This window comes from Dermacentor silvarum, chromosome 7 (assembly GCF_013339745.2).
Source record: "Dermacentor silvarum isolate Dsil-2018 chromosome 7, BIME_Dsil_1.4, whole genome shotgun sequence".
In the NCBI taxonomy this organism is placed as follows: domain Eukaryota; kingdom Metazoa; phylum Arthropoda; class Arachnida; order Ixodida; family Ixodidae; genus Dermacentor; species Dermacentor silvarum.
Genome location: NC_051160.1, coordinates 81,757,549 through 81,772,604, shown reverse-complemented (window position 1 = coordinate 81,772,604; position 15,056 = coordinate 81,757,549). Strand labels below are relative to the sequence as shown.

The window sequence follows — 15,056 nt, the reverse complement described above, 5'->3', positions numbered from 1 at the left end:
TTCTGTTTGCAAAATATGGGCTACATAAAAGTGTTTTTCCGAGCGTGAAAGAAGCCCGCGAATATACGCACAGTTGCCGCGCGTTTGGCCGCTCGAAGTACTTTGCGTCGAGCGCCAGAAAGAATGATCGCTTATTAGCAATGAACGCGTTTCTTATAGAGCTAGCGTGAGGAACGCCCCGACGCCATAGCGAAGTGCCCGGCGCTTTATTGGGACAAAGCACTCCTCCCTCCTCAACAAAACAGGTTTCTTAATCTAAAAAAAAAAGGGTTTGTTAATCTACTGACTTTTAACAGCGAGGCTGTTTAAGCCAGCCGTAAGTTGCGGTGCGTGCCAAGAAACTGCCGCGCCGTAGCTATGGCAACCCGGAGGAGGAGATCACGTGCGCACTCCGTCTCTTCCTGGCCAGCTCCCTCCCTGCCTTCCCCGACTCCCGCCTCTTCTCGCCGCGGCGCGCTGAGCCAGGAGGAAAAAAAAAATGTGGTTGATCCCTCTTATATAGGAATCGGTATAGAACACGAAAGTGAAACGTGTCTTCACAGAAGTAGTGTAATGTTTATTGCACATTGATATATAATGTCTATTGGTGTTTTGTGGCTAAAGCGCCCTTAGGCGTTGATGCACCCACGCTGACGCCTGGTGGCACGTCTCCTCCATCACGACTACCAACGTCGATGACCATGAGCAACCGTCGTGCATATGGAAGCTGCACTACGCTGCACACGCTAGCACAACGCGAAAGACGAAGCACGTAACTGACACACTAATACAACGCGCAAGACAAAGCACGTAACTGAATCGTCACCGAGTCAAATCAGCGCGTACAGCGCGTCGTAATTGCAGCCTCCGCGATCAACTTCAGAAACATTTTCAGAGCTAATTGCGGAGGCCACGCTCCGCTGTGCTGAGTACGGTGAACGCCACCTAGGTGGCGTTGGTAGTGCTTCTTGATGCCAGCGTCCCTTCGAATGCTGGCATCGAGGCGTCGTAGTGCTGAGACCACCGAAGCGTTCACTGTCGGTGCGCGTTAGTGTCATAATGCAGTACTTCTCTTTTATTGCGATAGCAATTATATGGACACTCAAAAGCAGATTTCTGCCGTCGGCGTCGCCGTCGCCGTGAGGTTCCGTATGACGTCATTTGGAGAAGAAATCGTCGCCGCGCGCCGAACGCTGTATGTGCGAGTGTAAGCGCGCGAGGGGCGCGTCTTTCACGGGGAGTGAACGCACGGCGAACAAACGCGCGTTCTGCGCCGTGCTGCAGAAGTAGGCGTCTCTGTTCTCCTTCACAATCACCATGTATGTAGAGCAAACGCGCCTTCTTCCGACGAGCGAGAGGCCGTGGGGGAGGGGGAGGGAAGGGAGGCGACGTTTAGCTGCGGCACGCAGTGCCTATTTATATCAGAGGCTCCGGCAACAGTCACCAACGCCGCACGCATTTTGAGCGAACGCGGGCAAAACGCCGATGGTGTCGACAACAGTTCTGCGTGTTGCCGATGCTGCTGCATGTCCAAGTTTATACAGCTGATAAAGTTAATATCATTACTCCGTATAGCTCTCTACAAGTTTGCTATCGCAATTGATGCTTCGCCTTTCAGGTGAAACTGCGACACCTTTTCTGCTCGTAGGCGGCGGCGCCAACCTTTCCCTTTCCCTCAAGAACCACTTACCGCCCCGAGCAAGAGCGCGGGTACACGGAGGAGTGTTAGATATATAAGGCGCGTCTGTGTAGCTCTCTGCAAATGCGTTTGTGGCGCAATGGGTTAAACGCTCGGCGATCTATCGTCGCGGACCGAGAGGTCGTGGGTTCGATTTCCAAATTTTGCATGTTTGTGGAACTTTTTCTTCTGGTTTCTTTCTTTGTATTATGTTCTATGACGTATTTCCGTGACGGAAATACGTCAGTGAAGTCTTGGTGGACCCCGGCATAAAACACTTTCGTGTTAAAAAAAACACCGCATATCCACGGGGTGAATGATGATGAGTGGGCGAAGCTCCGGAGGGAATCATCGGTAAACCGTGAATCTTCCGTGTAATTCGCCCAGTCTCGCCGCACTAAATCGAACGATTGATTTCCACCAATGACACGCGCCATATGTGACGTTATTCCTATTTTATAACAGCGCCCTTCATTATAATTGCACCATCTCCCGCTTAATGGGACGCTAGCATAAACGCGTTAGAAACGTGCAGTACTCTCTAGTAAGGGGGAGAGGCCCCAAGCGTCTTACGCAGCCGTTTACACATGCCGGAACGTGCACCGCGTTTGCCGACGCCATCACATGACTGCTGAGAGAGTATAATCCCCGTATTAATAAACGCTCCTCGACTTGAACTTGACTTGCCACCGCCTTCAACGCGTTTCGAACGCGCTGCCCAAGGCGGTGGCAAGTCAAGTTCAAGTCGAGGAGCGTTTATGAATACGGGGGTAAGGCGGAGAGGCCACAGCGTCTTACACCAGCTTCTTACACGGGCCGTAACGCGCTAGCACAGACGCGTTAGAAACGCGCAGTCTTTCGTTAATGTTGGGTATTTATTGTCATCGTGGTGCGTGTGTCCATGTGCGCTTCGTGGAGTAGTGGTTAGCGCCGCGCGTTCGGAAGCGAGGAGTCCCTGGTTCGATTCCGCGATACGGAGACAACTTTCGGAATTTTTCTTTTCATAAAAGTAGACGTGGCTACCTACTACGACGACGACTTCTACTACTACTACATACTACAGAGGAGGGACAGACCCGCACCCTAAGGAGCTTCGCCCCTAAAAGAAAAGGCGAAAGCTTCCACTAGGCCGCGCAAAGCTCACGACACAGCGAAGTTGGGCGATTGATATCGAGTGGCTAGCCTCCAACGCGTTCGGCGTCGGCAAGCAGCAGCGCTCTTGGCACTGTACCAACATTGGTTAGCCTGCCTACGTTTGTGGCATGCCAGGAACGCTGTCGCTCGTAGGCGCCGACGCATCCAGCGCTAGTCACACGAAATATCGCCAGCGCGTTCGGTGTCGGCAAGCGACAGCTTTCTTGGCACTGTACCAAACTGGGTTAGCCTGCCTGCGTTTGTGGCATGCCAGGAGCGCTGTTGCTCGTAGGTGCCGACGCGCCCAGCGCTAGTCACGCGATGTCGCGAAAGGGAAGGTGCCGCCCAAAATAATCACTCGAGGCTACCTTCCTACATGCGTAGTTAAGTTAAACCAAGTTAAGACATAGCAGCGACCAAGTTAATACCTAGCAGCAGCAGCCAGTAACTTTCGCTGTGCCCAAGCTTTGCGCGAACGAGTGTAAACTTGCCCGTTTTTTCTTGACTTCTTCTGGCTGATATCTGTCGGGGGTATCACAGTACCACTCCCACTTCGTAGGAGTGGTACTGTGCCTGGCTCATTAGATGAGGTGGACACTCTCCCTTTGGTTATTTTTGGAACAGGCTCATCTTCGTCCACGGCGACCTTGTTATGACTGTGCACTGCTGACGATGTGGCCTGGTCCCCTCCGTGTTGTCCAACCTTTAGCGGCAACGCTTCACCGGGGTGGTTGCACCCCAGTGAGGAGTCGTCATAAAGGCCAATACTTGAAATTGCCTTGTTACCTTCGCACGACGGCTGGATATCCGAGGATTTGTCGTCTGAGGTCCTTTGTTTTCCAGGGGCTTCTCTGCATTGCGGTTGAGCACGCGATGAGAGCTAAACGCAAGAGTCAATCGTTGTCGCAAGTGGTCAACATGGGTTAATCGTAGATTGTCTCGTTTTCTGACAAGATATGTAGCTAGGCTAACAACTTGGTCGATGATTCCCTCCTGCCAATATTCGGATTCACCTCTCAGAGTCTTGACATACACTTTGTCTCCAACTCTGAAGTACTCGGCTGACCCTCTTTGCTGATTATGTTGCTCAGTGGCTTTTCTCTGACAACCCAACATGTTATCCGCAAAGCTTGGCATAAGTAGAGACAACTTTACACGAAGTGAACGCTTCAAGAAGATTTCAGCCAACGTCTTTGCAGTTGTCGAATTCGGCATGTTTCGGTTGGATAGCAAGAAATGACAGAGACGCTCTTGCATAGTACGCTTTAACCCTGCGGCGTTGTCAGTCAGTACTTGTTTGAGAAGCGCCGTCTTGGTTGTTTTCATGAGCTTCTCTGCCGCTCCGTTGGATGCGGCATGGTATGAAGGCGCCCTCGTATGCTTCATTCCCCGTTGTCGCAGGAACTCTTGAAAGTCATCCGAGGTAAACTGTGGAGTGTTATATCTGTCACCAGTTCCTCGGGGTAGCCTTAGGCTGCGAAGATAGTGTTCAAGCATTCCATCGTTTTTGCACTAGTTGTTGCCGCCATGCAATACACCTCGATACACTTTGAGTAGGCGTCGACCAGAACTAGCAGATTGGAGCCATCTTTCGTAGCGTAATCAACATGGACGCGTTGCCAAACTCTAGTAGAGTTGGGCCGGGGTTGAATGTGCCGGCAGTTTTGGCAGGGAGGACACTTTGACAAATGTGACAGTTAGTCTGCATTTTCGAAGTTCTTGTCAAGGGAAGGCCACCCAACATAAGATCCAGCTAACATCTTCATCCATGTCATTCCGGGGTGCCCATCGTGCCATAACATCCGATAGCAAACTCTTGGGCACAATCACTCGATGACCCCACGCCAGGCGGCCCTTTTCAATTGTAAGCTTGTCTCTGCGCGTGAAGAATGCTTGCATTTCACCAGGGTACCGGGCTGGCCATCCTGCGAACGTATATTTAAGCGCACTCCGAACAAGGTCGCGTTTGGTTTCTTTGGAAGTCTGCGTCGCAGTGAGTGGCATTGCAAAACAGCCAAGCATTCAGGTTCTCGTTCATGCGTTTCTGCGGATAGCGGCAATATCGATAACGCATCAGCCACTTGCATGTTATTTCCGCTTCTAAACCTGAGATGACATTAACATGCGGCAAGCGTCAGCGCCAACATTTGAATTATTGCTGCTGCAAGTGGCGACACCGGCTTATCTGGCCCAAGCAGCCCTAAAAGGGGCTGGTGATCCGTGTATAGGGTGGTGACAACACTAAAATTTTGACGGGTATTTACCGCCAAATTTGGTGAGTAGCAATTTTGAATTCCAATCTCGCGGTGCATTCCTGCTTTTGTCTCTCATGCTGTGATGTACCCATGTTGGCACGCGACGTAACAAATTTCTTAATTTAGTTTTGCGCCAATTGGCACAAGAAAGCTGCATACATCTTTAATATACTAGTTGGCTTTTCCTTTTATTTCAATACATCAAACTCATTTTTTGGCTATAGCATATAAAGCTAGAAGTTATGAGGCACGGTGGCGTGCTCGTGTCAGTAGTATCTCACGCCAAGAATACGAACTGCATTAAGTATTGTCGTTGCCTTCCTCTTATATATATATATATATATATATATATCAACATGTTTATTAAAAATAACAGGTGCAGGGAGCGGGTGGGTGGAGCCCCTAGTCCAGGGCTCCACTGGCTTGAGCGGTCCGCCGTGTCTGTTCGAGGAGCGCTCGTTGCATCTCCCGATCCTCGTTGGCGAGCCAAGTCTCCCACTGCTCCTTTCCGGAAAGCTTGCCGGCTATTAGCGGTGTATTAATTTTGGGTGGCCTGTTCTGGCAATCCCATGTAATCTGGGCTAGAGTTGGCCGGCCTCCGCACCACGGACAGTGAGCGCTGTAGAATGTGGGCTGAATGGCATGTTTCAAATAAAAATTTGTATATGTATGCGTCTGTATTCGGCTCCAGTCGTAAGAGTCCCGCCCGGATAGATCAGGGTGGGGTGGACTGCACTTTCGTCGCTCGCGCCGTTGGTACTCAAGGATGTCTAGCGGTAAGAAGGGGTTTTCCGAAGAGTGGTCGGCCGCTCGGTTGACAAAAGCACGAGCTGCGCCATCCGCTCTCTCATTGCCATCGAGTCCTGTGTGACCAGGGCACCAGATGATCATGTGGTTCTGCGTTAGGTTCGATCCTAATAGGTGAGTGGTGCTGTGTGGTATCCTCCCGGTGAGGAATAATCTACATGCGACTTGGGAATCTGTAAGAATTATCGATGATTTTCCCAGAGCGTCCTTAGTTTTTATAGCTAGCGCGATGGCTGATGCGACTCGAGCCGTGACGCAAGACAGAAGCCCTTGATCTGCGGCCGTTCCTACTGCTGCGAGGGCATACTTATAAGTACTGCATCGAGCGACATCTGTGTAGACCGTATCCGGATTTCTACCGAATTGCTGCATTAACTTGCGTACTCGTGCAGTTCTACGACCCCGGTGGTATTTGGGACTCATGTTTTGGGGGATTCGGGCTACTTTGATCTTTCACGAAGGACTTTAGGTAGAGATTCCAGTTCTCCCGCATATTGTGGACGAGCGGGGTAACCAACGCGGCCGAGTAATGTTCTGCCGGTGGAGGTTAAGCTATAGCCTCTCCCGTTGAGACATAATCACCGCTGCGCATATCTGCTCGCGGTTGTTATGTATTCCTAGAGCCACCAGGCGTTCAGTGGAGGTTCCCTGTGGTAGGCCGAAAGCCGCTTTGCAAGACGTTCTGATCAACGCATCTAGAGAATTCAGTTTTCGTGGGATCCTGGAAAGGGAGACTATATGTGAGACGACTTACCACAAAAGCCTGAACGAGCCGGATTATCTCAGTTTTCTTGAAACCTTTTCGGTGATAAGTTACTCTACGAATCATGCGGGAGATCGGTTTCACCGTAGTTCTAAGAGTTTTAATGGTGTGGTCCACTCGTTTGTTGCATTGCAGCTACAGTCCAAGGACTCGCATTTTCTGGACCTCTCTTACCTGGCTGCCTCCTATAAAGAGGTTGACCGGCTCTTGAGTTTGACGGCCTCGACCTCGGATCCTGATGTATTCTGATTTATCGGGAGCGCAGCTCATTCCGCTGCTGCGAGCGAAGCTTTTAACAGCGGTCGCTGCTTCTTTCAGGATTTGTTCTTTTTGTCCTAAAGAGCCGCTGGTGGCCATTAGTGTAATATCATCCGCATATAACCCGTACCCGAGCCCGGATATGACGTCGAGTTTTTGGGCTAAGCGTCTCATGCCGATGTTGAAATGAAGGGGCGAGAGTATCGCCTCTTGTGGTGTACCTCTATTGGGCATGGGAAAAAGAGTCTGAGCGCGCAGTGCCGATGCCTATTGTCGCGATGCGAGAGGTTAGGAAAGAGTGGACGTAGTCATAGATTTTTCTCCACAACCGATGTCATTCAGGTTCAATAAGATGAGTTCAGGTGACATAGTGTCGAATGCACTTTTCAAATCAAGAGCGTGGGCGAGATGTTATGCACCAAACGTGGTGTTGCAAAGGACTTCTTCCCGAAGTAGCAGGAAAACATCCAGAGTTGGCAAATGTTGGCGAAAGCCGAATATGTTTGTGGGAAAGAGGCTGTGGTCGTCAATGTAAGACGTGAGGCGCGTGTGAATGACCTTCTCAAATAATTTGCCAAGGAAGGAGGTTAGTGATATCGGTCTGAGATTTTGTAGATCATGAGGTTTTCCTGCTTTCGGAATAAGCACGCTTTTGTACTGCTTCCACTGTTGTGGAACGACGCCCCTCTCCCATACATGTTAATTAAAATATCGAGTAAGCTGTTCTAGGTGTTCGTCACTCAGGTTCCGGTTCATAGCATTTGTGAGCTGATCCGGTTCTGGAGCAGTATTTCTCTTCGCAGCTTGCGCTGCCGCAAAGAGTTCTGCTGTAGTTATCGGGGCGTCGAGCACTGCATTTTCTTGCCCTTTGTATGGTAGGATGAATGGGGGAGTGGTTACCTCTCCTACTTACTTATCTTTGAGCTTAGTGAGGAGGGCCTGTTCTGTTCCCGCGAATTCTCCAGCAAGTTTTTGAAGAGTGCGGTTCGTGGCCGTTTTGGTTTTTCCTGGTTTCATTATTCTGCGAAGTATTGCCCATGTCTTGGAGGTGTGGAACGTTTCGTGTAGTGAGTCGCAAAAGCTCGCCCAGCTCTCTGCGTCTAACTGCTGTTGCGTAAGCGTTTGCCCGCTCGGATATTTCGGCGATTCTATGGCTAAGTTTGCGATTAAGTCGCTGTTTTTTCCATCGCTTGGTTAGCCCCCTTCTGCCTTCCCACATATGCAGCAGATGGCTGTCAACTACCGGCGTTTCCGCTGTGAGCGCGATCCGCTTAGCTGTTGCTTTATGAGCGTCTGGTATGTGCGTTGCCCAGTCTTCAGCGTTCTCGAGTAATATCTGCGGCATGGGGACTTTGCGATAATTTACCCAATACATGATTACCACATGCCCACAGGCTCATCGAATTTTGGGAGAGCCTACCGACACGCTGAGAATGAAATGGTCACTGCCTAGATTCTCTTCTAGGTTGGTCCAGTATACCTCGTCAAAATTGTTTGTGAATGTAAGATCTGGAAAGGTGTCTGCGCTGACGCTGTCACCTAATCTCGTCGCGTTTTGGGGGAAAATGATGAGTTGGAGGTCATATGCTTCGACCGCTCGCTCGAGCTCCCGGCCTTTGGGGCTGTCTGTTCGGTAACCCCAGCTGGTGTGAGGGCCATTAAAATCCCCAAGAAGCAGTAGTCGATCCTGGGTGCTGGAGTGACCCTTGACATACCGAATGAGTGCCTCAAAATTGGCACTTTTTCTTTAGGTGGGCTATACACATTCGTGATTATGGTTCTTGCTTTGCTATGCTTCTACGGTAGTATTCTTACGATTTGGTGGTTGATGCTGCTAGTCACCAGATAATCTATACTGGTTGCTATGTCCTTGAGCACCATCGTCGCAACCTTAGGGTAATCTGGGTAGGATATCGCGTAGTAGCCCGCTAATTTGACCGGCTTGTTACCGGTCTCTTGTAAACAAATGACATCAGGTTTGACTGGCGCCGTGTTAATGTATTGCTGTACAGCAGCCGCCCTTCTGTGGCAGGTGCGGCAGTTCTATTGCCAGACTTCGAGATATTCGTGGTGCGCTCGCGTTTTACTCGCCATAAATAGTGCTGTCGCTGTCCGAGGACGGTATGGGTTTCGGACGGCGGCTAGACTGAGCACCCGGGCTGGTGCTGGCTCGCTTACGAGCCGCAGTCCTTACACTGGCCACAGATTCATCGACGTAAGTTATTAGGCTTTGTAATTCTGCGTGCATATGCTGCTGAAAATCTTGCATAGTTTGTAGTTGTTGCACTACTTGTTGGAGTGTGCCCTCCATGGTATTAGGCGTCGTTATAACCTTCACAGGCGAGCCTGCTTCTTTATTATGTGCTGTTTTGTTCGGTTCAGTGCCGCTGCTAGTTTTGAGGGAGGCCAACTCTCGTTTGATTTCCGCCAGGCTCTCGCAGAGAAGCTTGTTTTCGTTAATGATTTTTTGATATGCGGGATTTTCTGTTACACGAGCAGTAGGAGAAACGACTCGTGCCCAGCTTACCGTGTTATATTGTGGCGCTTGCTTGATCGCAGTGCCGGGAGCCCGAGATTTAGGCTTCTTGGGTGATTGTGAATGAGGTGGGTTATTTTTTTCATTAGAGTTCTTTGGTGTCCGCGATGTAGACCAACGGTGAGTCCCTGGTAGCTCTGGCGAGGTATCCGATGCGGATTCTTGATCGTCGGAACTTAACGAACCTTGGCGTTGAGGTGGCTTCGTTGGGGTGTCCTTCCTGGTAGTCCGGTGAACGCCAGCCCTCGGAGGTCTGTTGCTGTCGGGTTTGAGACGTTTTTTGCAACTTCGGTCTCCTGTCATGTGACCCTCGACATAGGCTGCACACTTGGGAGCGCACTCGGGCCCGTCTACAGGGTCCTGTTGTGAACATGTATGACACACTGGAGTGTCTGGCTGGGGGCAGACGTCCGATAAGTGACCCATTTGGTGGCACACTTTACACACTTGAGTGGTGACCTTGTTGGGGTAGCAAGCAAGTTCTCCGCCGTTGTAGTAAACGTACCGCGACGTTATCCGTCCTAAAAAGGTGATAACGGCCATTTTAGTGTTACGGAACATGCGTGCTTGGAGAATTTCGACCCCTTGCGTGCGAATGCGCAGATTCGCTTTTAGTGTTTCAGGCGTCGTGTGCGGGTCCAAGCCATGAATGACACCCTTGGTTGTCCCGTCACTTGTCGCTACGTAGGCGTTGATCGAGTGAGGCCGGCCATTGATGCTTATCGTTGTAATGCGTCCAACGTAGACCGCCACTGTCTGGTGCGGCGTGGACACGATAAAGATCTTAGAGTCTGGCTTGATTCTGAGCAAAAATTGCTCACCTGATATTTGCCCGCCGCACGCAGCAATCACGGCATCCGCTAGTAGTGGACTAGTCAGGTTCTTGACCGGTAGCCCCTGGTGCGGTCGCACCACTATCTTGAAATCGTCTTTCAGGAGGGGGGGGGGGGGGGTGTAACCGCCTGTAGGCTGGTTTGCGTTCAGATTTTCCAGCTGCTTGACGAGCGGAAGCTTCCGGTGGTTTGGTCTTCTCTTTTGCAATGGCTTTTTTCTGCCGAAGTCTGAAGACCGTCTGCCAGCCCCCATCCGTTTGACTTTCGCTCCCTGTACCGGCGTTCTGATCGCTGGGTCCTCTTTGTGCGGGGAGATTGTGAGCAGCGCAGTCTTGAAAATCCATGTTATCAAAGTCTTGGCGTCGCGTGTCCGTCAACCGCGAGGGTTGACCGCGTCAACCGCGCGTCCCTCGCGAGGGTCAACCGCGAGGGACGCGCGGTTACGTCGGGGGCTTTATTTGCAAGAGCCATCGAGCGCGCGTTCGCCGCACACTCTGGCGTTCCTGCGGCCGCCTACGTGGCGGCTCTGGTCTTAGCGAGCTCGCACGAAACGAAGGTACGTTTGAACTTGTAAAACAATAAGTCCGGTCACTCACGGCTGTGGGTAGTTTCAGTCGATGCGGGACCACTTCAGAGATTCGTGATGATCGTGGAAACGAGTGCACACACAATTTTCCACCAAAAAGCAGGAAAATTCGCGGAGCACATGTGGACACGACAGTGCTCGTCGACGCCGCACGCGTCCTCTTCCGCTTATACACACTATATAAAGGGCGTCTTTTGAAGTGTGCTGTAATAAAACTGTGCTTACAAGCCAATTCTAAAAAAATCTAAAACGTAGACGTGCCATGTAATGCGCTCAGACTGTCTGGCTGCTGAGGCCAAAGTTTATTTTAAAAAGCGGATTAGTTTCAAGTCACCAAGGGTTGCGGAAAACGTGGTTTGTGGGCTGGCCTTTCAACATTTTGATTCGCAGTTCCAATAATTTTAGAGAAAATTTTACCCGCCAATTTAGCTGGCAGCGGCAAGTACCCTTACAGCGGTTGAATGTAGGCTCCCTATCCGTGTAAAGGTTGAAGCGACGGCCATAGAAATAGTAGCGAAAACGTGACAAACTTTGTCTGTCTGCCTGCTTGTCACTCGATTCAACAACACGGCCAAAACCAACCAAGTTACTAGCACTGGTGGAAAGGGGTCATACACGTCAATAATAAACAGCGCAAAGGAAACCTCACGCCTATTTGAGGCAAACTGTATGTACATAATCGTGATCCGCAGCGTTCATTTATTAGGAATACACATTGCACTGATTTTCACATTAGTAAATGAAACATCAACGCGTTACAAATGCTGTCGAAGAGACGGAAGCCGCGGCTCTGAAGCCGGCTTTAAGCAAACAGTAATAAAAGGTCCCAACAGATGGTGCGAGAGCAGGGTGAACGCGCGAAATTTGAACTGAATTCAGGAAAAATTCCATTGCATCCGTCATGGGAGGAGTGAGAGGGGAGGGGAAGAGCGTGTGGGATGGGAGGGAGGAGAAGAGAGGGTGTGACGTATCACGGGTGCCAGAAGACTCGTCTTTCGACGTCATTTGCAGCGAAGCAAGCAAATATGCGGCCATTTTTTTTCCTTCCGCGTAACTGCCTTCGCTCTTTGTAAGCGTCGTAGAGTTAGACGCTATTGGCCTTTCGCTGCCGTCGGACATTTCGTGAAAGCTCAGCGCTCCCATACCATACGCTTACGAGTCACAATTGTGTCCCAGGGCCTTCTTTACATCGTAAACCGTGAGAAATTCACTGTCAAGAGTCATTGCCCGAATTCACAAAATGCTCTTGCGCTATAACTGTTCGTAAAAGCTGATCGTAGCCAATCGTGGTTGTGGATATTTGAGTTGCGAGGATGGACGGCCAATGACAAAAAAAAACACCTACGTAAGAAAATGTTTGTGAATTTGGCCCCATATACATAGTGGGTTTAAAGGCCTACTTGCATTCTTTAGTCCAACACCACTTCTTTCTTCAATAGTTAGTACAGCAGTTCCACTACCGTGGCTGAGTTTGTTAAGAACTTTGCGTAGAAATCCTAAGTCCAAAGTCCTAAATATGCCCTCTCGGCTCTTCGGCCTTCCGAATTGCTTTGATTTTCGCTGATGTGGGTAGATCTCTCAGCAGAAATTTTGTGGCCGAAGTAGACGAGCAATTCATGTAAAAAAATGACATTTTGCTTACTGAAGCGTGAGGTTGTAGTTAATCAGCCGCTCTATGTCTTTGATCATTGTGTTGTATCAATCTTTAGTGCTACTTCCAGTGACAATGACATCGATCGTCTGTGTCGCATCCAACCTGAGAGATGCCTTCCAGCGCCTTATCCATCATTGCTTGAAATACAGCGGGTGGATAGCAATTCCAAATGGAAGTCTTTGGAACTCGATCAATCCTAAGTGTGTAGTCACTGTCAGTAGTGGTTTCGCGTCACCACTGAGCGGCACTTGCTGGTAAGCAAATGATAGGTCTAACGCAAAAAAGACCTTGCCACCCGCAAGCATTCAGTACAAATCTTCTGGAAGAGGGAGTGGATAAAAATATGTCCTGAGCACTTGCTTGATGGTTACCTTATATAGTCTCCGCAAATCACAATCTCCTCTATGCTTGGGAACTACAACAATAGTAGCCCAATCGTTCTGCATTATCCGCTTTATGACTCCGATCTCTTCCAACCTTCCCAATTCTGCGGCAACACCTTTCTTGGTTGCGAATGAAATTGGTCGTGCCTTGCAGTATACCAGCCTGCTGTTTGATTTTATGGCAATTTTGGCTTGAATGTTCCGCACTGCTGCTGGCGTGCTTCGGAATACTTCTAAAAGCCTCTCTCGTAGCAATTTCACTTTGATCTATTGTAAAAACGCGTACACCGTTTCACAATCAAGCTGCAATTTTTCTATCTACTCGAGCCCTAGAAGCGTTGGTAGACTCTGTTCTGGTCCTCTACCAAGAATAGTGGCAGTGTCTCGCTGCGTATGTTAAGTTCTATATTGACATCTGCCTTCCCTTTCAGTTTTAATTGTTCTCCTGTATAAGTCCTGAGTAAAGTTCTCGAAGGTTTCCATTTTATTTGCGTAAAATACTCCTTCTAAACGGTTTCTGGCATGAGACTAGCTGCTGCGCCAGTGTCCAAGAGCATCTGGATGGGTGTTTCTTCAATGCTTACCAAAACCTCGTAGCCATGCTTTCCCCCTTATGCGCATCAATACGGCGTGGCAGTTCTAGGATTTGTCAGACTTTTCGTCAGAATTTTCGACAGAGTTTACAGAGCCCTTTACATCATACGCTACTTGCAAATGTCAAGTCCTTCCGCATGTTCGACAGTTCACGTTTCGGTACAAGCATATGAGGACGCATTCGGTGTGCTCCGCCGATTATGATGCATGGAGGGCGACACCACCTGATACTGTTTCAAGGTGACCTGCTTTGGGTCCCTTGAGCGAACGCTCTCTTAAGCCCGACCCACATGGAGCAATTTTCTTGCGAAAAACTGGCGAATGGCAGTGCGCGGCGTCCGCCCGGCGGCCGGCGGCTGTTCGCAGTCGATAAAGGCGGGCTAGGGATGTTCGTAGGCGATCAACTGCTCGCCGGAAGCGGCGAATGACGGCTGTCAGCGCGGGCCAATCAGGGCGCGGTCACGTCCGACTTCCTGCCGCCACATTTTATCGGTTAGCCAGCCAAAGAGCCTAGTAAGAACATGGCGACAAAAGGTGCGCGCATTGCGTACAATAAACGACTGATCACAGCAGTCCAGGCACCACCAATATGGTTCAGTTGCAGAATAATGGTTCAGTTGCAGATACAGAACTACTTTTTCATTGCATTTTCCTGAGAATTGAATCGCGCGTTTTTTTAGCAACACTGAAATCGTGGCGGCGGCGGCGGCTGCAGCATTATTGATGGAAGCGCACACGGAATCATATGCATCGGGCTTTTGCCCCTGCGTTCAGTCGAAGTAGGTACTCCAATGTTGTCTATCGTTTTAGTGAGCACAGTGACAGAAAGTTCTGCAACATTTTGACGACTAACCTAAACCGCTAACAATTTGGAGTAGTAAAACAAGGTGAGATTACTTTTCATGGCGAGAGTCAAGCCTTTTCAGACAGTCTTGAATAAGGAGAATCAAAGCCTGCCTAAAGTGCAATATATCCCTACAAGGCCGATAAGTGCGCTTCCCTTCATAAAAGCTCCTTCTCACGTGCTGCCAAAGTTCCCACTGGGCATGGTACTGTGACGAAACTGAGAAAGGAGCTAGGGAAAGCTAAGGCTTTAAATGAATCAAACGACATGCACTTTTCTGATAAGAAGACATGCCTTTTGTAAGCGACAAAACTATTTCCTTTAACGCCTAACTTAAACGGTTCTGTAAATTTTCCAAAAGTAGTGATCTCGCCATCACAGAATGTTTTTGAGAGTTCTCCGGAGGGCAGATGGAGAACATACTATACGTGTCCTATCCCGTGGCTGAATATAGGCCGCTAACCCGCTTACACCCAACTCATCAAGATGCCCATATGCTTGATGTGATCTGCGTAGACAGATGCCCTCACTTTTTTCTGAGGGGTAAAAGCTTAGCCGGGAGATGCGTATAAGGATAGTTTCAAAACAAAGAAAGGTTCTATACTTCCTTGCAGTGAAAAATAAATGCATGTCTTCTGTATGCAGCCCAGAAATAAACGCTCCTATCAGTGAGAAGCGTTTATTTCTGATCTGCATACAAAAGACATGCATCACTGCTATCATCGCTGCAAAAGACATACAAACGGTACCAG

At 49.6% G+C, this 15,056-nt stretch overlaps 1 long non-coding RNA gene across 1 annotated transcript in view; it reads left to right on the top strand.

Moving 5' to 3' along the window:
- LOC125946833 (uncharacterized) overlaps positions 1–15,056 on the top strand; it is a 49,584-nt gene that overhangs the window by 15,262 nt on the left and 19,266 nt on the right. The gene's annotated exons all lie outside the window — the stretch shown is intronic.